Source organism: Plodia interpunctella, chromosome 12 (assembly GCF_027563975.2).
Source record: "Plodia interpunctella isolate USDA-ARS_2022_Savannah chromosome 12, ilPloInte3.2, whole genome shotgun sequence".
Classification (NCBI taxonomy): Eukaryota; Metazoa; Arthropoda; class Insecta; order Lepidoptera; family Pyralidae; genus Plodia; species Plodia interpunctella.
In genome coordinates, this window is record NC_071305.1 from 1,497,468 (window position 1) to 1,518,802 (window position 21,335).

The 21,335-nt window shown below is 34.2% G+C and overlaps 1 protein-coding gene across 3 annotated transcripts in view; it reads left to right on the forward strand.

Moving 5' to 3' along the window:
* Positions 1 to 21,335, forward strand: part of LOC128674064 (connectin-like) — a 235,357-nt gene that overhangs the window by 37,417 nt on the left and 176,605 nt on the right. The window contains exon 1 of one of the 3 annotated variants that reach the window (XM_064436282.1): positions 15,956 to 16,219. The exons of the other annotated variants lie outside the window; for them this stretch is intronic. The gene's annotated coding sequence lies outside the window, so the exon portion shown is untranslated. Of the gene's footprint in view, positions 1 to 15,955; positions 16,220 to 21,335 lie in introns of those variants that run through there. 3 annotated transcript variants of the gene reach the window in all.

Here is a 21,335-nt window from a genome sequence, read left to right on the forward strand (position 1 = left end):
CATTTTTTCGTTTTGTAACCATTGATGTAAAATATGTAACTTTTGAGTATAGAAATGTATGTAACTTTATAGTGTTGTACCTAGAGTTTATAATGTAATTGAGGGCCTAACTAAAAAGTGTGTCATTTTCTGGTTAGGTCTTCAATTTTTCTCATTAAATTATTGTTTGTTAACTTTATTGCATAACGGACTTACGTGCCAAATGAATGGATCTCTTATAATCGATATAGATTGAGTATATTTTTCGGATAATTTAGACCAGGGTTCGCTTTCTTAGTTTTACTTCTCCCATACGTATTCTATGTAGAAGTGCAAATTTCTCATGATTTTCAATTTACCATTATATTGATTTTTATGACATAACTTCTCTCTTCTCTTGAACAAATAGTATCCTACTTACAATATTAACGCAAAAAATTATGAGGATTATATATGTGTTTGTATATTTGTTACACGGGTTACATAACCCGGAATAACACATAGGGTACTTTTTATTCCGATATTTACACGGGAGCGAAGCCCCGGGATGCAGCTAGTGTAAAAATAAACCTCTAAAACTATAGTATATATACAAATCGTGCCTCTTCAAGTGAATCAATCATATTACGTAAGACACGATTGATTTCGTAACACATATAATGTATTCATGAAATATACGAAATGGCGTTTCAGCATGGATTTAGAGGGGGTGAGGGGGAAGGAATTAAACCGATTATAACAATTCCATCCTTAAAGAGACGTATATCTTGATTTATTACGGCTACGCGTTTTAAATGTAACTTTTTGGGGCAAAGTTTGCATTAAATTATGATAAAATATATTAGGTGACGTGACAAATATTTTAAGTGGTGTTAGGTAAACTCTTTTTCTTACGAGTCTTTTTTTATGTAAACATTCTTATCACGTCTTTTTATAAATCAACATCAATATAATTAAAATAGACTTTTCGAAGAAATCACTTTCGTGTTTAAGAAATGCATTTGAATTATTTCGATTTGATTTATTTCCAATAAAATTCAACAACAATTACTGTGAAAAAAAAGAAAATATATATGAAAAATGGATTGTACTATACATAGAAAATAGTAATTTTATAGTATCTCTTTATAAAACTGGTTCTTGATTCTGAATAATAAATATCCAAATAGAGCTAAAAACCGTGAAATTCTGACAACCACTTAGCTGTCCATACAATTGGGTATAATATAGTATAAAAGTATAATTTAGAAAAGCGTAGATAACTATTGTTTTATTTTGATGTCTGTTCGAAGGCCCTTATATTATTTGAAACACCATTGAAAAAAATACTCTAATAATAACAATACTTTCATAGATATGACAAATATAAAATCATGAATTTTTGTACTCGTCCAAATGCTCCATACAATATGATACTCTAACATAATGTCACAATTGAGTGAAAAAAGCTATGTTTGTTCCACAGCTACTTTAAATATTGCGTTCGTGCAGATTACTTCTTAATAGAAATTGTTTAAAAATTTTAGTTTTTTACGATGACTGAATTTATTTTTAAAATACAGAGTTTATTTTTACAGTACGAAAAAGTACTCAATTTTGTCTAAATGCCAGCAGCACGCAAGTTAAAGTCAACATCAAAGTTGACTGTTGCAACACGCCTTTAGTCGGTATGTACACGTAACAATGTACCAACTAAAAGTGAGCATTTATTCATATAAATATAATAATATTATAATTTAATAAAAAAACCATTTAGTTAACGCTAGGATGGATCTTCATCTCTGAATCTTCAAACTCCATTCTATTAGCTAACATACTTTCAGCTACTAAATCATGATTTACAGACTACCTATTGTAAGGGAAAAAGTACCTAAAAACCTGACAAAACTCCCATAAATCTATTGTAAATACACTTAGAAATATTTAAGGCTGTCACCAAAGGATGTAATTTATTAACGGACTGTTTACAAAAACATGTTTACCACATTTTGTGTGATGTGAGAGAAAAGCTACTTTATTTTTTGAGCATTTTTTTCGGGAGTCACAGAACTTAGGACGTTATGAAAAAAGGGATATTAACTAAAAAAGGGCAACGCTCAACAACATTCTGAGAACTATTAAATGTCGTGGTTTCAATGGATTTATAAACGATTGTTCTCATAGATGGAACTCGTGCAAATTAACAGTGGGTTTGGCAAAGTTAAACTCAAACTAAGAAATCCAATTCAAAATAGATAGATAGATAAATCATTTATTCGCACTACTGTTTCACACCAACATACAATAACAATCTTAAGAAAATTTTAAAGATTACAAATGTAACATGCAGTAAGTGTGCACAGGCGCACAAACAGGCTGCAGCTCAGCTCAATGTTGCCCGGGGAGAGCAACCGCTGATTTTCAGCTGTCACCTAAGCGAGGACGCAAGCAAACATAATTCAATGATCAAATAGTGTAAATAGAAATTAATAATTAAAATTTAAAGGTGCTAATATTTGTACATAATACAAATGCAAGAATTTAAATGATATAAAATATAAATCATGAAAAACATACAAAATTATATAATTCAAATGCAATAATATTTAATGGAAAATATAAATTAATTAAAGAATTAACACAGCAAAAATCAAATAATTATTGTATAAATATTAATCAAGATCTATTATTAAACCAAAAAAAATATATACTATAAATAAAAATCGCTCATAATAACCTGAACAATGTGCAAATTAGTTCGACACGTTTCTAGTGTTACAAAATTATCGACAGTTCCCCAAAGTTTCCAATACGAAACTATACGTAAGACCAATAAATTCAAGACACAGTTCGCTTCGTCTTGCATAATGACATCCATTAGAACTGCAGCACTGGGAGGTAAGGCAATGGTCTAGTTGTTTTAAATGACGCTTGTGAACCGAAAGATCTTAGGTTCTATTCTACTAGTGCCACATGAGTTTGTATACAAATCTGACTCGTTATGGTAATTTACAATATTTTTGTAGTAATAAACCTTCAGATGAAGGAAAACATGGTGAGGAAACCTGCACTTTAGTTAATGATTTAAAGCACCACTTGTTTCCTATGAAAGAAAACCGGCAACATGGCAAGGAAACCTGCACTTTAGTTGATGATTTATCATCTAGAATTTGATATGGAAAAGGCAATGATAAATTTCATTAACTGCCCAGGAAGTCGATTAGTGTGATGAGGTATACAAGGAAGATAAGATACAATAAAAGAGAAGAAATAAAAACCTCAGCTTAAATATTTTGGTAGGTTTGGTTTGAAAGTATTCACGCTCGAGTAAACGTTGTAAAATATTGAAAGTTATTGCGATGTACTAAAGCTCATATTCCTTTGACGATGCCGCCATTCCGCTGATCGACTTTTGTAGTCAAATAAATTAAAAATACCCCACGTGTGGTTGAACGTTACGAATTATGACTACTAGACTTTATTTTAGTTATAAAATAAAGTATTTTGCCCGCGGCTTCGCCCGCGTGAATTTCATAGTAAGATCTCGGTCATTCTTTAAGGAAAATGATGAAGAGTATGTTTACCAATTGTCAGCGTTTTATTTTGAAATTTGTATTAAGTTCCATACAATCTTTCACCCCCATTTCGAAGGGGTTGAGAGTTAATTTTCAGAAAAATCTAAAACACGTATTAATTAATTTGTTGTAAACAACTACAAACCACATTTCCAAGTCACTAACTTCAACGGTGTAGGACTTTCATATAAAAGTTTTTCACCCCTTTTACCCCCTTCAGGGTAGAATTTCCAAAAATCCTCTCTTAGTGCTCACCTACACTCCCCAGGGAACCTACATGCCAAATTTCAGCCTCCTACGCCCAGTAGTTTCAGCTGTGCGTTGTCTGTCAGTCAGTCAGTCACTCAGTAACGTAAGCGTTTTATATATATATAGGTTTTAGATGTATGTATGCGTGGATGTTTCCTTTCCCAATTGCCGTGCCAAACAAGTCTATTTGGCACGGCAATTGGGAAGCTGATATTGGAAGAATATCAGCTCAGTCGAGCTGATTTAGACAAAAAATATAACTACAACACACAACTATAATACATAAGTTTTCGATAGTATTTGTTCCCCTTAAATCTTAAGTGAGAAAAAAGTCTGTTTTCTTCTTTTTATATATACTTTAAATTTTCGGTTAAATCAGGACCACTTAAACTGAAATTTTTATCAGATAACCAATAAAAGCTGCGATTTTATACCCTGTTCTTATGAATATTTCATGAGATACCTACAAAAATTCACACCTATATTCAAAAGCGGAGTTCCGAACTGAACTATGTATTCTTTTCAGAGCGTAGAACTCGCGAGTGTTCGCATATTATTGTTAATCTGTCGGTCCAACAAAACATAGAGTGTACACATGAGCCTTCAGATACTTAAATAATTATTCCTGAATAAGAGCCCGTCCATCGTCCTCCCTTACTTGACGTGACTTGTTGCGAACAGATAGACAGACAGACGCGGTAGTGGAATTTGTTTTATAATATGTAAGGAGCTGCGTGCGGCAGCGACCCCACCTGACTCTCCGCAGGTCACTGAACAGACATAGCACGAAAATCGAGTCAAGTGGGACTTCTCTAACTATTAGAGCGACTGCTGTGCATAAATTATATAATACAATCTATGGTTCACCTGCTGTCCTGTTCCAACTGCCCCACGTCCTGCTATGGTGAACTTGAATGAGACCAATGATGGAGCGAACAGCGCTTGATTTGTCATACCGTTTCAACATGCAGAAGAATATTTAGGGGTATATTTCTCTACCCACCTTAGTTTACGTACATACCCTACATGCCGTTCATTTAAATGTAGTCAGAACAAGTCAAGCGTGTAACTTAATTTCAAACAACTACACACGGTTTCCACGATCCTTGTTCCATTAAAATATTATTTTTACAGCGTTTCTTTTAAAACGCATTTTATTTCTTTCTATGTTCTTCTTTCGAAGACCAATTCCTGTCCCCCAAAATCGCGCTATTCCTTTTCAGTTGAACCTAGATTGGTCTGGTATTTTCTTACCGTTCTGGTATCGCCAAAATAGTATAATACGTTATTTCCCATTTCCGCAAGATGTCGCTTGCCCCGGGTCTAAAAATGCCGTCAAAATAATATAGTCGGTTGTGATTTTAAACCGGCCGCCTGGCTGACGTAAGATATCCTTGGGAATGCTATTGTCGCCTATGAGCTTCCTAGGCTGTGTCCTTTAGACGCCTCATACGACATAAACAAGAACAATAAAAGTTAACAATACTACACTATAAAACAAAAAAAAATTGCCATGAATGAATTGTCGTTTTGCTAAAGGGAGGTGTGCAAATGATATTTTAACCGATAAGGTCATTAAAATAAAATGTCGGTTTATTTAGGATCCGGCCTTGTTAAGAACATATTGGATTTTCATTCAGTTTTAAAGTCCCATTTATTTATTATACAAGTGGTCACACGAGGTCATTTATGTATCATAAACTCAAATATCGAGAATTAATTGTCCACAGTGAAATCTGCATAAAATTGACTGTATAAAAATAAGAAAGTTTAGTAACAGATCGACGCGAAGTGCCACTTGTTTTGTACTTACTACTAAATATTGTTTTATATTATTCTCCTTCACAGTCGTATTCCTCATAACCGAGGGTCGTGGTCATTACATGGAATGAAACACACGTAAGAACTTTCTTGGCATTATTAATGGAGTTATTTGCCAAGGCCTTTTCCATTTCACACACAAGTTAATAATCAACCAGTGTGCAGGTTTCCTCACGATGTTTTTCCTTCACGGAAAGCAAGTGGTGGTCGACGAAAACTACTATACTTGAGAGAGATTGGTATACAAACTCATGTGGCATGAGTAGGATTCGAACCTGGGACCTTTTGATCCACAGGCAGGGATTTTAACCATTATACCACCACCGCTTCGCCGCACCGTTTTATATTATAGCATATTAGTAATACATAGTGAAGGATAATTTTATTCATTACTGATAATTTAAACCCACAGTGTGTCCCACACAAATTAAACATTAGCAAACCATTTCTATTGATATTAACTCGAAAGCATACTATAGTTTAAACAAATGATATTATGCAAAAACTTCCCAAAATCATCTCTAATTCATATTTCACAGTTTTAGTTTGTTTTGTTAGAACGAAACGTATAATAACAGGGAATTGGTGTAGATGTTATAACAAAAGGATATTCAATCTATTATATATATATATAAAACTCTTACGTTACTGAGTGACTGACTGACTGACTGGCAGACAACGCACAGCCGAAACTACTGGGCGTTGAAAGCTGAAATTTGGTGTGTAGGTTCCAAGGACAGTGTAGGGGAGCACTAAGAAGGGATTTCCTGAAACTCCCATAGGAAACGGATTTTTACTCATATACGAAGTTGTGGGCAAAAGCTAAGTTTTCATATAAAAGGCATTCATCTACATAATCTTTTCAGCCTAAGCCAATCCACAGCTGACTGTTAGGTACAGGTATCTCGTTTTTTGTGTCACTTCCTACGGTCCATCCTTGTCCATCCATCGCTTTCCTGTGACTCAAACAATGTCATCTGATCAGCAGCTGGTGGTTTACCAACCGGTATTGCCCTGTCTCTACCACCACTCCGTCACTGCTTCGGTCCATCATTGGTCTTCTCCAAATGTCTTGCTTATTTCCACTTTTATTCGTGTACGTACTATCTATGAACTTCTTCGACGTTGTATATACAACTAGATGCTGCCTGGGGCTTCGCTCCCGTGGGAATTTTGAGGTAGTAGTCTATAGCAATCTTGGATAATGTACCTTTCTCATGGTGAAATAATTTTTTAAATCGGTACGGTAGTTTCGGAGATTACCCTCCGAGATCCGCCTCAAACATACAAACTCACAAACGCTTACCGTTTGTGTGTTTGTATGTTTGAGGCGGATCTTTATCATAATAGTATAGATCAAATAGTGTAATGACGAAGCATTAAAATCTCTCGTTTAAGCTACTTATTATCAAGTGTTATTGCGAACGCTTAAGTGAAATTTTATTCATGGCAATGGCTTTTATATTATTATATATATTACGTTTGTTTTAAAAAAAATCTTCCTGACACACACAACGAAACTGTGGAATCAACAGCGGCAGAACTTTCAATCCCATACGACTTTGAAATCTTCAAGAAACAAGCATATGACTTCATAACCTATAAAATTCCCGCGCGGCCCGATCTAACGCGATCCTATTGTTGCTCAATTGTTTTTATTATCTCCAGGATCGATGTTAAAGGGTCAGTATGTATCCTATGATGACCCTGGTAGGTATTGCAGTTGTCCTGGGCAGCGATGATCACTTACCATCTGGTGACCCGATTTCTCATTTGCCATTACTTTCTATAAAAAAGGCTTTTACGTGATAAGTAGTCGCACTAGTAAACTAAATAGTTAACCAGTGTGAAGGATTGCTCACGATGTTTGCCTTCACCAAGCAAGTAATATTCTATAAAAACTATTATACATACATGAGTTGGAAACTCTTGATCCTGTTAAGAAAACTGGCTGAAACTGTCCGAAAACCATGCAAAGTGGAAGCAAAAATCTATAGGAAAGCTGACCCTGACTCCGACGATTAACGTTAGATCTCACAAGAGAGAAAGTTTCTGTTAAAAATTAATTTACAATAACTCCGGGTAAATCACACCATAGCAAAGACGATAAAAACAATTCGAAGATCTCAATTCCAGAGGTACAATTGTACACAAAGCCTTTGTAATCGTACAATATTTCAATACATGGAACTTTCTCGAAACACCCGATGTCTGATGAGTTTCCCCCTCCACTCCCCCCCACTCTTTCCAGTTCAAATATTTCTCTTTTGTGAGTTCCGATGCACGATTTGACACTTTTAATTGGTAATAGAACTTTGAATTCTAATACAATCTGACGTCAGTTTCTTTAAGGTTTTAATTAAATTATGTTTGAAACACAAATGTTTAGACAAACAGACTTGGGAAATCACTAATGCAAAGATAAACACCGGTTAATATCAGTGACGGGTGCTTTTATCACGTCTTTTTCTCTGACGGGGCGAACAGAGCCAAGAGTTATGAAACTCTAAGGCCACGCGATTAGCTGTCTTCCCGGTTACTTCCTCGGCCAATGGGCGTTGTAGTGTTTTAACACATTATTTTTAAGAAATTTATCAAATATATAAAATTCTCGTGTCACAGAATTAGTTTACTCCTCGGAAACGGCTTGACCGATTTGGATGAAATTGTTTTTAATTAGATCTTAGATTAGATTATTATCTCTTTTGTATATCGTTCGAGCGAAGCCGGGATGGGCCGCTAGTAACATATAAAATACATATAGAAGCCAAACACATATCAACGAAGTTAACTGGTATCTAAAATATCTAATATTATTGTATATTATTTGTGGTTTGGAATGGTTATTAAATTAATTAATTTCATATTTGCAAACTCAGTTTATTATATTAAATTAGAAACTAACTAAACTTCATGAATAGTTTTAATTAAAACTAAAACAAAACATTTAAGTATTTAATATTTGGAGGTTAAATTCCACATGTAATTAAAATTCCTATGTACATTTCTAAATAATGTAAACACGGTACATTCAAAAAATATTAATTCGTTTTTTTTTTTAATTTACCGTGCGTTTAGACGAAATGTGTAATGTGTAAAATATTGTGTTTAACTGCTCTCAGTCAACTTTAACCTTTACTTTAATATGAAAGTTAAGGTTAAAGTTGACTGGAGCAAACCACCCTAATCACGAAAACTGCTTTTCAACAATTGGGGTTAGAATTTTTCTAACAAAAGTTAAATCGGATCAGATTCTATTTGTTATGGCATCGATCGGGAGTGTCATTAAGAGTTGCAAATAATCTTAAACTATTTTTAAGACAATATTCAGAAAACATCGATTGACAAATACCTATATTTTTGACAGTATGACAGTACCAATATTTTTAAAAGTTGTATAATTTATTTATAGACTAGCTGCGCCCCGGCGTTATGATTACGATTTAAATCAGAATATTAGAAATAATAAATCTAATGTCATAAAGTTATGACTAAAACCGAATGTTAATGTTACATTTGGAACTGTCACAGACGTGTTAGGAATATAACTCTAGTGAAATGAAACAGTTAACAGACATTTTGAATATTCATCGCTGCACATGCACATATATTATTGCAGTTTGAATGCGACATAAACAAATTTTAATTGTGTTTTGACAAATTCATGATTAAACGGTGTGATATGTGGCGTGTGTGAATTAGAATAGTTACACCATATATAAAAGTTTATTTATTTAAGAAACAGTTTATTTATTTATTTATTTATTAGAGCAACAAACAGCTATTTTATATATAATACAGATAAATAAGAATCAAACATGACGAGTTACTAATAATATAGCTCACAACATTTTTACAGAATTTACACCTTCATATTCGTTAATGCTGTACAAAGTGTGTTTATATATATATATATATATATATATATATATATATATATATATATATATATATATATATATATATATAAATAAGAATAATATAATAATAGAATAAAGGATTTTTATGTATGTTACATGTATGTATGTTTATCAATGTAATTATTATATACATATGTTTTTAATATTTTTATTAGTTTTCTCTTATTTTAAAATAGAGTAAATTTTCTTTTAATTTATTTTTTCCTATTTTTTGCACTTTATGGCACCACCTTGCTATTTCTGTTTGATTCTAACGGTTGACTGGTAGAGAACGCCATATGGCGTTAAGTCCACCTTTTGTACAAATACTTTTTTTGTAATTTTGTGCAATAAAGTTAAAAAAAAGCGACCAAGATATATTCACATGGTACGTTGAGCTGCAAGCCCACGTTGAACCAAAAAAATATTTAAATTGAAAATTCCTTTCATAAATAAAATAAAGACTCGATTAATAATGAATTTTCGGGCATGAGTTAGCATTTTTGAATAATCCCTCATGTAAATGAACTGTATCTGATCGTCCTCATTCATATGATAATTTTCCAATAATATTCTATGAAACATTCTGTTTCACAGTTTTGAATATTTCATAAATTACGTTAGTACCTATTATTTTAGGGTTCCGTATTTCAGAAAGAAATAGACACTCTTAAAAATCACTCGTACCGTCCGTCTGTCTAGCCGACCTTTACAGTTTTAGTTAGCTCAGAAACTACTATACTGAACTTTGAGTTAAATTTTAGTATGTGTATAAATATTCCGTAGAAACCGCGATAAATAGTAGTTTGTCTTTGGTATAACCAAAACTGTGATATAAATATAATAAAATCTTTGTTTATTCCACACAATCAAAATTACAAACAAATTAAGTTTTGTTGTAATTTTATTTAATTAATTGTTAAACAATTTATGATTAGAATTTAATGTTTAATAAATATTAACATTTATAAAAAAAAGAAAATTTCGAAGTGAAAACAAAGATGTCTTCTATAAAAATTGTAATAAAATTAAGACGAGATAAAAAATTGGACTAAAATTACCAAAAACAGTGTTCGCGATTTAAATTATACGCATGCGTATTATTTGGTTGTATGCAAAGTAAGATATTTAAATTAATCCAACCAAAAAAAAAAATACTACAAAGTTGGCTTTAAGCTTTAAGAGTATAAAACACAAGGTGGCCATGACAGTTTATTTTTATTGAGTGTTTTTGCGCAAATGAGTGTGGGTATGCATAAAGCATTAGCTATCAAATATGAATTTATATTTCGGCGTAATAAAGTATTATCTCTGCTATTAAAGTATTATCGGCCCAAGCGTGGTGCAGTATTCTCATAACATATGTAATTGATTTATGACATTATTACGTACGTTTTGTACATTTAGCTTTTTATTTATGTATTGTGTGACAATTTTCAATAATTTTATTGGAAATACAACTTCAATTTTATTTATTTATTAAAATTTTGTCATTTTTAATAATTATGTAAATTCGTCCTCCTAAATTTTAATATACCTACATTTGTTAATTGACGTCCTTGGAGAAAAGGCTGCGGTGAAGTTTGTTGCGCCGCTTCTTCACCTGCTCTTTAGAAGCCGGTAGTAAACTTAGTTTAAGTAATTTTTTTGACGTCAATAAGGGACGTATATCATCCTAAATTGAATAAAGAATTTTGAATTTGAATTTGAATTTGAACTTTCTCTATCTCATTTGATCGATTTTACGGTTTCTTCCCCAGCCATAAATCGTCGGTTCGCTTTTCTTTCTGTTTTTTCTCCATTTTGTATCGTCATCGGCGTTCATGTATTTCAGCAATTTGTAGTTTTGAAGTTATCAGTACATTTTTTTAAATGATCGAGCCGACGACAAAATAATAAGAATCTTTTTTTTATTATACTCTGTGGTGGTCGTATTCTGTTTCTGTGTAAAGATCTTCTTCCTCTGTTTTTTTTTTATTTTTATATCAAAAAACAATTCCAAATTTGGCTGTTTCGTCTGATTGATCTTGTTCTTGGTACTCAGAGTTAATTAATAACTTCTTTATAGTCTTATTTCTTACGTCCGATCATTGCGTGGTATTGAACACACATAACAACTTTCTTGGCACTATTAATGGAGTGGTTTGTCATTGCCTTCTTAATTTCACACACAAGTTAATAATCAACCAGTGTGCAGGTTTCCTCACGATGTTTTCCTTCACCGGAAGCAAGTGGTGGTCGATGAAAACGACTATACATGAGTCAGATTGATATACAAACTCATGTGGCACGAGAAGGAATCGAACCTGGGACCTTTTGATCCACAGTCTTGACCATTACACCACCACCGCTTTAATTAATCTAATCCTATGCTACAATATTAGTATAAATCTATGTGAGGTACAAAATGAGATTATAGGCTAAGCAAAGTGCATTCAACGGCCACAGATTAAACAGACAAGATTTGTCTATCCCGGTACAAGACCAGACGGAATATAGAAGCGGGATTTCTGCAGTAATCCTTTTTGTTACGAATGAAAAATGTTTTGCATAAAAGCATTAAAGATTTCCCGATTCAGTTTCTGAAAATACTTTGAGAATATTCGGAATTTTAGATGCTTTAAAATCATTTCGAATTGTCTTTCTTGTCTCTCTCTCTCTCGTTTCCGCAAGTTCCCGATTATTTTCAGGGCTGTGATGTCACGAAATCCAGGTTCAGTGTAACAATAATCTTGAAATTTTGATAGTTCGACTGTTGCGCTCGGTCGCCTGCCTGAAGTAAACTCTCCTTAGGAATGCTATTTGTGCCTAACAGCTATCATCCAACCAACGCATCCAATAACCGACCATTGTGAGAGTGTCTTAACCGTCAGTATCGCATGCCGAGCGCGCTAACCACTCTGCTATTGAGCTCCTCATCGCGATAGAATGTTGGTGATCCCTTTTAGAAATAAAGTTTTGAACATGGGATAGACCTCATAAGTAAGGAAAATTGTGGCAAGTTTAATATCTTAGTCGTTCACACAGGAATAGTTGCCTGAATGAACTGGATACGATTTGTTGAACCTTAAAATATGTTATGGTACTACAAGGGACATGTTTAGATTATTTTTATGTAGGAAATTCACATAGCTTTTTTATAAAGTACTAACTTTTGTCTAAATAAATAAAATATAAATAAATAAATAAATACCGAACTAAATATTTCTTATTTGCAGCTTTGCCCGCGGTTGCCAATGCTTGTTCTAATCCTTTATTCATAGTTTTATCGAAATCGGCCTAGTTGTACAGCTGTGTAAGCGCGACTGACTCGCATTCGTAGTAATTGTATGGAATTTCATATAAACAAAAGTTTCTAATTTTGTTTTAAGGTACAGTCGGCATATCAAGTTACCCTGCAGAAATCTTTATGCCGCGGTAATAGGGGCGAATTTTACTGTACATCTTTTTTCAATTCTAATATTAGCTGCACCCTCGGGCTTCACTCCATAATTCGCTTCGATAAAAAGTACCCTGTGTTAATTCAGATTATATTCTGCCCGTGTACCTACCAAATTTCATAACAATCCGTCCAGTAGGTTTTCCATTAAAGAGTAACAAACATTCACACGTACATACATATATACATCCTCGCAAACTTTCGCATTTATAACATTAGTAGGTTAGGATTAGTGGGACTAAACTTTAAAGCACAATACAAATGTGAATTTGAGTGTCATTTGAAATCCCACTAATATTATAAAGGGCGAAATTTTGTGCGCGTGTTTGTTATGTCTACACGCTCAAACAGCTGAGCCTATTTTTATTAAATTTGATATTTAGGTACCTGATACCTTGAATTAATACAAATGGTACTTTATATTCTAAACGTACGCGATTTTCGTAAAATTCAGTCAAAAAGTTAAATGGCGCTTTACAAAGTAGATGGCACTACTGTGGATAAAATTAAAAACGTAAGTAAACGTTGAAATAATTACAACTAATGATAAACTGCAGGCAACGCCACGGGCTGTAGCTAGCGTTTCATAAAAGCGTTAACAATCCACAATTTTAATTACATAACTGTTGATCACTGATGTACGTAACATTCAGACGAACGTAATTACTTTTTCAATAACGCTGTCAAAAGTTATACGCGATGCTACGGGAAATTAGCATTATTTTTATGTATAGTAACAGCACATCAACCTACCCAAATTCATTGCAAAATCGGCAGTATTACCGCGCCATAGAGGTTCATACAGGGTAACTTGATGTGCTGTTGACCGTATGAACAGGCAACAGGTTTTGTTGTTCAGTGCGTAAAAAGTAGTGTCATGTTTCAAATATTTTTAGTTCACAATGCTTCGAGGATAACTTCCATAAACAGTTCTAGGCATTTTTGTTTAGCGTAATGCCTGCACTACACACTGTCGCCGAACTCAGACACATGCCGACGCGAATGCGAGAACATTGCGAAGTTTGTATGAGTGCTTTTATTTACCGCAATGAAACATCAGCAATATATACCTAATCCGGCAAAGGGCATCTCGGGCAATTCGGGTATCTACCTAGTACCTAAGTTCTTTAATTGTATGTGTGTTTGTTTCACAATTATAAACTAACGTATAGGCCTAGCCTAGTGTGTGATCATTTGTTTTTTTATATGCATGTAATTCTTTTCGTGAAATAAATAATTCTTATTCTTTATTCTTATTTAGATTATATGTCTACAAATCACCCAGATTTAGTTAGCCGCAAAGTACCTAAGATTCAAATTGATTCGTATTTTTTGGTGAACTCAAAAATATTCTGAATCTCTCTCATCTCTGCATGTTTATTTATTGCACGGGTAGTATATCACCTGGAATAGCACAAAATACTCTTATTTTAAACCGAAATTCCCATGGGAGCGAAGCCCCAGGACGCAGCTAGTTATTTAACAGCCTTACCTTATCTATCTATTCTATATCAGTAGATACCGTCACCTTTTAATTATTCACTAACCTAAACTTCACTTTTATCCTAAGACTGAACTCCCTTCCGCGTGACTTATTAAAAAGGGTTGGAATAACATTTTTATAGGATGCTACAAAAGAATTATTTCCCCTAAGGCCTAAATATTGGTTTATTATTAAATTTTACGGGCCATGGTTCTGTAATGAATTGGCTTATTTTAAGTATTAATAATTCTTGGAAAGTTAAAGACCATTGTTTTTATACGCTTATCAAATACCTATTATGAATTGCCTATGATTAAATGTCGTATTTAATTTTTGATTTCTATAGTAGTACTATAATAAAAATATATTAGCCGGCAGTTCTACCAGCCGAGGCGTCTTTCACGGCAGTAATAATTGGTAGTAACAGGAGTAAAAAAATATGAATTTATGTTAGTCATTATGTTATGTTTTCCTCTGTTTGATGAAACAAATGTATTGCTTTTGTAAAATGTTAATTCGAAAATATTATAATAATGGCTGTTGCTTCCTGCTCAGCAAGATAGCCTATTTGACCTCGGGTCGTTAACTACGTCTGTACCAAATTACGTCAAAATTGACGCAGCTGTTTTTTTTGTAAAAGAGATTTTTGTCTTTATCACCAACTTTTTTGTTAGTGTGTATAATATGGATTATGAAAACAACTGAACTGAAAAACTAAATATCTGTAGTCTTTTATGCTTTCTAAAAATTACTCAGTATTTTAAGAAAAATAACGATTTTTCTTAATCTATTTAAATAAAAGAACAAGAGTTGTTTACTAATCAACGCCCAGCCTAAACCATAGAAGCTATAAACGCGAAATTTGGGCAGTAGCTTTAAGTTATTACGTAGTGCTCGGATAAGAAAGGAATTTTCAAAATTCGACCTCTAAAAGGGTAAACATTGGGGGTAAAGTTTGTATGAAAAACAGCGAAAATCTTTACTGATCTACTTGAAACTTGACCTTTAAAATTTGACCTTTAGTGTAGTTAAATGAGGGTGATAAGAAATAACGAATAATCCCATTCAAAATTTGGTCAACTAAAGCGAATGAGTAGACAGCGAAATTAATAGTACTAGCATTAGCGCATTATATCTACATGGAAATTAGTAATTCAATCTGATTATTTACATAGGGTGATTTCTGAGAAAGTTTTAATATGGTTTTACCCGAGCGAAGCCAGGACGAGCTGCTAGTTATCTACACAATGCTATATAATCATGTGACTAATAAAGATTTTATAATGGGTAAAGTCAGAGTCTTTAATTAACAATCGCTTTTATAGAACATATTGAGTTTGTTGTCCTCTGACAACCTTTTAATTAGACCAAACATATATAGAACAACCAATTAGTCTAACCATTCAGCCTTTCATTAGGAACAATAATAAATCACAAAGGACTTTAATATTAATACTAATTTTAATTGTTAATTCAATGGCATGAAGACAGTTCCGTGGTGCATTCTCGGCTGTCTTCCTGTCCTGTCAGCACTCCTGGAGTGTATCTGCTGTGACAGACTATCTCACAGCAGATAAACTTCAGGAGTGCTGTCTGCGCTGGTACGGTAACGTCTTGCGTAGACCGGCAAATTACAAACAAATGTCTGGCTATGCCGCTCCCGCCTGGCCCTGGCAGCAGGAGCAAACCCAAGAAATGAGCTATGGTTGAGCTACGCGATGGCTAATCCATGCGTCAACTCGTGAACAGGTGCTGTCAGAGGGAACTGGTCATCTCGTTTCTCATATATTTTTATGTTTTGATATACCTTTTGACTATGTACATTATGTACTTTTATATATTATTAGAAAAAATATATTGTAAGAAACAATAATGGTAAGCCGATCTGGCATAATAGGGACCAACACTGTTCAAATGAGTTTCTTTCGGCATTTCTTCTCAGTTGTGGTCGTTCCGAAATGCCAGTAGTTTGTAGCTTGTGAGAAATAACTATAAATATAAAAATTGACGAGAAAAAGTGCCTGTGAAGGTCTAATTTCTAAATAAACAATTTTATTTTGAATATAGTATTAATACCCTTCTACCGTAATTAACTTTTATAATATGCTTCGAAGAAGCAGCAGCTAGTGATCATTATCATATTCAACAGCTATTTAATCGTCCCCAGTACGCGGCACAGGCTTACAAATGTCTAAGGAGTATTGGCCATGACCACTGTTAATGGATGAAAATATTAGGAATGTATTTAATAATGCTGATGCAATAAAAGGTATGGAGGTGATAAAATGCGTATATTCGTCCAGTAAAAGAGGGGAAAAGAGAGCGAAAGAGAGAGAGAGCACGCGGGAAACATAACCAAAGACAAACGTCATAGACAAATACTAAAATGTTACTATTTCCAACACCCACCGCGCGTTTAATTGCGGATTGGCTGATTAGCAACTAGTATATTAGTTTAATTTATTAACCAAAAATGTCATATGATAACCGAAAACATTCCATACGCGAATTAAGTAATATTTTTCACTGTGATAAATACGTGAATACATATGAGTTTGAAGCAATATGCTTTACGAGGACGGTGAAGTGAGACCAAATGAATTTAATAACATCACGGCGATCCTATAACTCCGTCCCGGGATATTATTATATATATTCCTTGTTTCATATCATGTGTGAGCATATTTCGACGAATAATAAATGGGTCAAACATATTGTAGGATAGCTTTTCTCTTTTATTAGATGAGACAACACTTGAGTATAGCGTAAGGAAGGTCATGATACATACAATAAAACAGTAAAAACATTTTATTATTTTTGACTGAAGTGGGTAGAGGGACACTGAAGAAGAATAATAGAGAGCAAGTTTTTTTTTTTGTCTGACTGTCTGTCTGTGAACACGCTTATCTCCGAAAGTACTGGACGGATTCGAATGAAACTTTTGTTATATAGCTATTAAGCCTGGGCAACATATACGGTATAAAGTATTTTGAAACCAAAAATTGTTCGGCCACGCGAACGAAGTCGCGGGCATCAGATAGTAGAGCAATAATATTATAAGTTGTGGATACGCCAGATATCTTAATGAAAACCTATATACATATCAAGAATATTGATTGAAAAGTGAAAATGACTTAGTTCGCTTTAGATGATCTAAAATTAAAATACAACATACAAAAGCAATGAATGCATATTCATTGCTCATATGAATGTGATGAATGAGAGAGACACAGAATGTGGCTCTCTCATCCATTTATGAAATGAAATTTTTATTTGATGAATGTGGTACATATATGGTGATAAAATAAAAATAGAAGCAATCATCCAGACATATTCTGCCGATGTGTCAGCAGGCAAACATTACAAAGAGAATATTTTAGAGAAACACAATATTACATTTTTCCATTAGTCAAGCAAATAATTTGAATACCTAGTCTTATTATATGTTAGAAATAATGACTATAATATGCATTCAAATTGAAGAGAAAGTGGAAATAATTTTTATGCTATCGTGTCATTCAAATATTCCTTGACTGATTAATAAACTTTATCAGATTGCAGGGAGAAAAATTAGTATTTAAATTTACGTAAACTATATAAATTGAATCTATCAAGCAACCGATTATATATTTTTATATCCTCATATAATTGTTTTCGTAGGTTCTCTGCACGTTCGTTCGTTTACGTTCTCTGCTGGAGGATGGCATATGAAATATGTTCAGCAGTGGGCTAAAAACTGAAATTATCAAGAATAATAAAGAAATTTAGTACAGAACGCTTTTATGATGATCCTGATGTTGTCATGGGCAGCGATCATCACTAGCCTTAACTTCATCGCATTCATTCATCTGCTAGCATTCGCTTGCTCGTTTACCACATTATAATAATAATAAATAAATATATTAGGACAAATCACACAGATTGAGCTAGCCCCAAAGTAAGTTCGAGACTTGTGTTATGTGATACTAACTCAACGATACTATATTTTATAACAAATACATATATAGATAAACATCCAAGACTCGGGCCAATCAGAAAAAGATCATTTTCCATCATGACCCGAGACCGGGGATCGAACCCAGGATCTCTCGGTTCAGTGGCAAGAACCTTACCACTGTGCCACCGAGGTCGTCAATGCCGTAAAAACAAATATCTTTTTGTTATTTGTCGCAGGGAAAATATTAAGATATTCCCTTCACTCTGCACCTGGAAACAACAAGTAAAATTATATCAGTGGCGCAGTGGTAAAGTGCTTGCCTCTGAACCGAGAGGTCCCGGGTTCGATCCCCGGTCGGGTCATGATGGAAAATGATCTTTTTCTGATTGGCCCGGGTCTTGGATGTTTATCTATATATGTATTTGTTATAAAATATAGTATCGTTGAGTTAGTATCCCGTAACACAAGTCTCGAACTTACTTTGGGGCTAGCTCAATCTGTGTGATTTGTCCTAATATATTATTATTATTATTTGTATCTCTCAAAAGTTTCACGGGCCGTAGCCCGGTCCTTTGAGGCTTGCATGGGGACATGGGTCCAACATGTAGAGGCCTTGTGAGATGTTTGATCTAAAATGGTGTGGGGCACGATCCAAAGCATGCTCGCCAAGCACACCACGGAGATGTACTTGCGAACAATTTTTAGAAAGTGCAGGACTATTGGAATATAATGTATACTACAACGTATAGGGCTATTGGGTTGAATAGGCTTGTGTATGTGTATTCAGGTCTATGAAACAAAACTATGTCGCCTGCCTGACCAATGTATAAACACGGATAAAATAGGCAGGCGGTGACTCGCCAGCTGTGTCAATGGGCCCCCGAAAAAAGCTGCACGATGCAAAATTGCAGCAAAGAGGGCAACACTAGTAGAGCGGCTGAGGGTGTCGAGAGGTGCGGCTCCGGTTTCACCATCACGGGGCTGCCCGAGAGCGGGTTTCCCCGTTATTACGCCATTACGTGCAATACACTTCCACCCTGGAGCGAATGTTCTGCTCTTGCTACTCCACTCTGACCGGCCGGCTAAGGCAAGACAGAGGCAGGGACGTGTTACTGTGTGTATGTGTGTGTAGGTGCATGTGTGTGTGGTCCCCTGGAGATCGGGTCCGTGGTGACGCCGCTCACCAACAGCTCGCCACAAGCTGCCCTGCGGTGACTGATTGCACTGGAAATCCAGCGGGCGATGGGGTCGTCACATCCCTACGCACTTATTATTATTATCAGTCTCATTACACCAGCGCCACGTATTCCTTCATTCGGTGCGGGCAAATTTAATGGCAACGTTTAATGCACTTTTATGCAGAAATAGTTGAAATGTTTTCAACCTGCACGCGAGCACTTACGACATAAGTGCAGCCATTCATAGCGACGCGGTATTTTAGCAGTTTTATTTTTTTTTGGGTAAAAAATTATGATTATTTTTTTTATGAACAAGTTTCATGAGAAAGAGTAATTTATATTACGTTACTAGTGAGTGCATTCATTGCGATGAATGATGATTGTTTTTTTTTGTATGTTTATTTTTAAGTTATAGTATATTATTACATACAAGGTGAAATTTTTGTTTTAAAATAATGTTCATTTCTTATGAGCACTTCAAAGCTTAAGTTAATTTCAAGTTACATATTTTATTTATTTATTTTTTTGTTTCTGGATAAACCTTTTGAATTTTTCTACAAGTATTTTTAACGAATTAATGTCAATTCATGTCGTATCTGTTTCATTCTTTTGTCAGTAGCAAATTTTGAAAAAAGGACGATGTCTTAAGTACTTTTTTTGACTTTATGTCATATTTAAGGGTACAAAAACGTTTTCTCTTTTTGTATGGCCGGTACACGTTTCTCTTAAAACAATCTTATAAATAGTTCCTAACTTCTCTTTGGGGTTAAAACCGTTGCGATGAAAAACTTGAAAATAAACAGAAACTGGATATTTTTGTTTAAAGTTTTCTCAAGATAGTTTACGACAGCTACGACTAAAACTTCGCTGTACAGACGGACAGTTGGTTTGTTTGTTCCAACTATTTATATACTTAGTTCCCAGTGGAATGCCAACTGTTCCTTGGAAGAAGGAATGGAAATTCTTGCCTTTATTTTGTTTATCGTTCAAAATTTGATTTGTCTTTCTATCCATTAGAGGATCGAAGTCCTCGGTTCAGTTTCCTACTTTTTTTTCTACACTTGTTACGATTAATTCTAATACTAACTAATATTATTGACGACCTCGGTGGCGCAGTGGTAAAGTGCTTGCCCCTGAACCGAGAGGTCCCGGGTTCGATCCCCGGTCTCGGGTCATGATGGAAAATGATCTTTTTCTGATTGGCCCGGGTCTTGGATGTTTATCTGTATATGTGTTTGTTATAAAATATAGTATCGTTGAGCTAGTATCCCATAACACAAGTCTCGAACTTAACTTTGGGGCTAGCTCAATCTGTGTGATTTGTCCCAATATATTTATTTACTTATTATAGAGGTGAAATTAAAAAGTAAGTAACAGTAAACAAAAGTAAGTTTATTTGTTTGTTTGTTACCTCTTCACGCTCTATCTACCCAATCAATTTGCTTGAAATTTTGCATGTAGTTTGAAGTATGAAGAAGGACATAGGATACCTTTCTTCCTGGAAAATTAACGCGGGCGAAGCCGCAATCAAAAGCTAGTAGATAGATAAAACGCTTATTTTATGATTAAATTAACATGGTATTACTATATATGTACCTTTCTTCGCCTTCTTAGGTAGACAACAACATTTTTGAGGACCAATACATGCCATTGAAACAGCCCTATATATAAATATATAAAACATTACAACAAATTCGTGGACTGCTCGCTATTTGCTCTCATCTTGTCAATGCAAAGTATGTCTACAGTGTACGTTTTAATGCTCAATTTTAAATGAACGTCATCTTGCCGAGTGG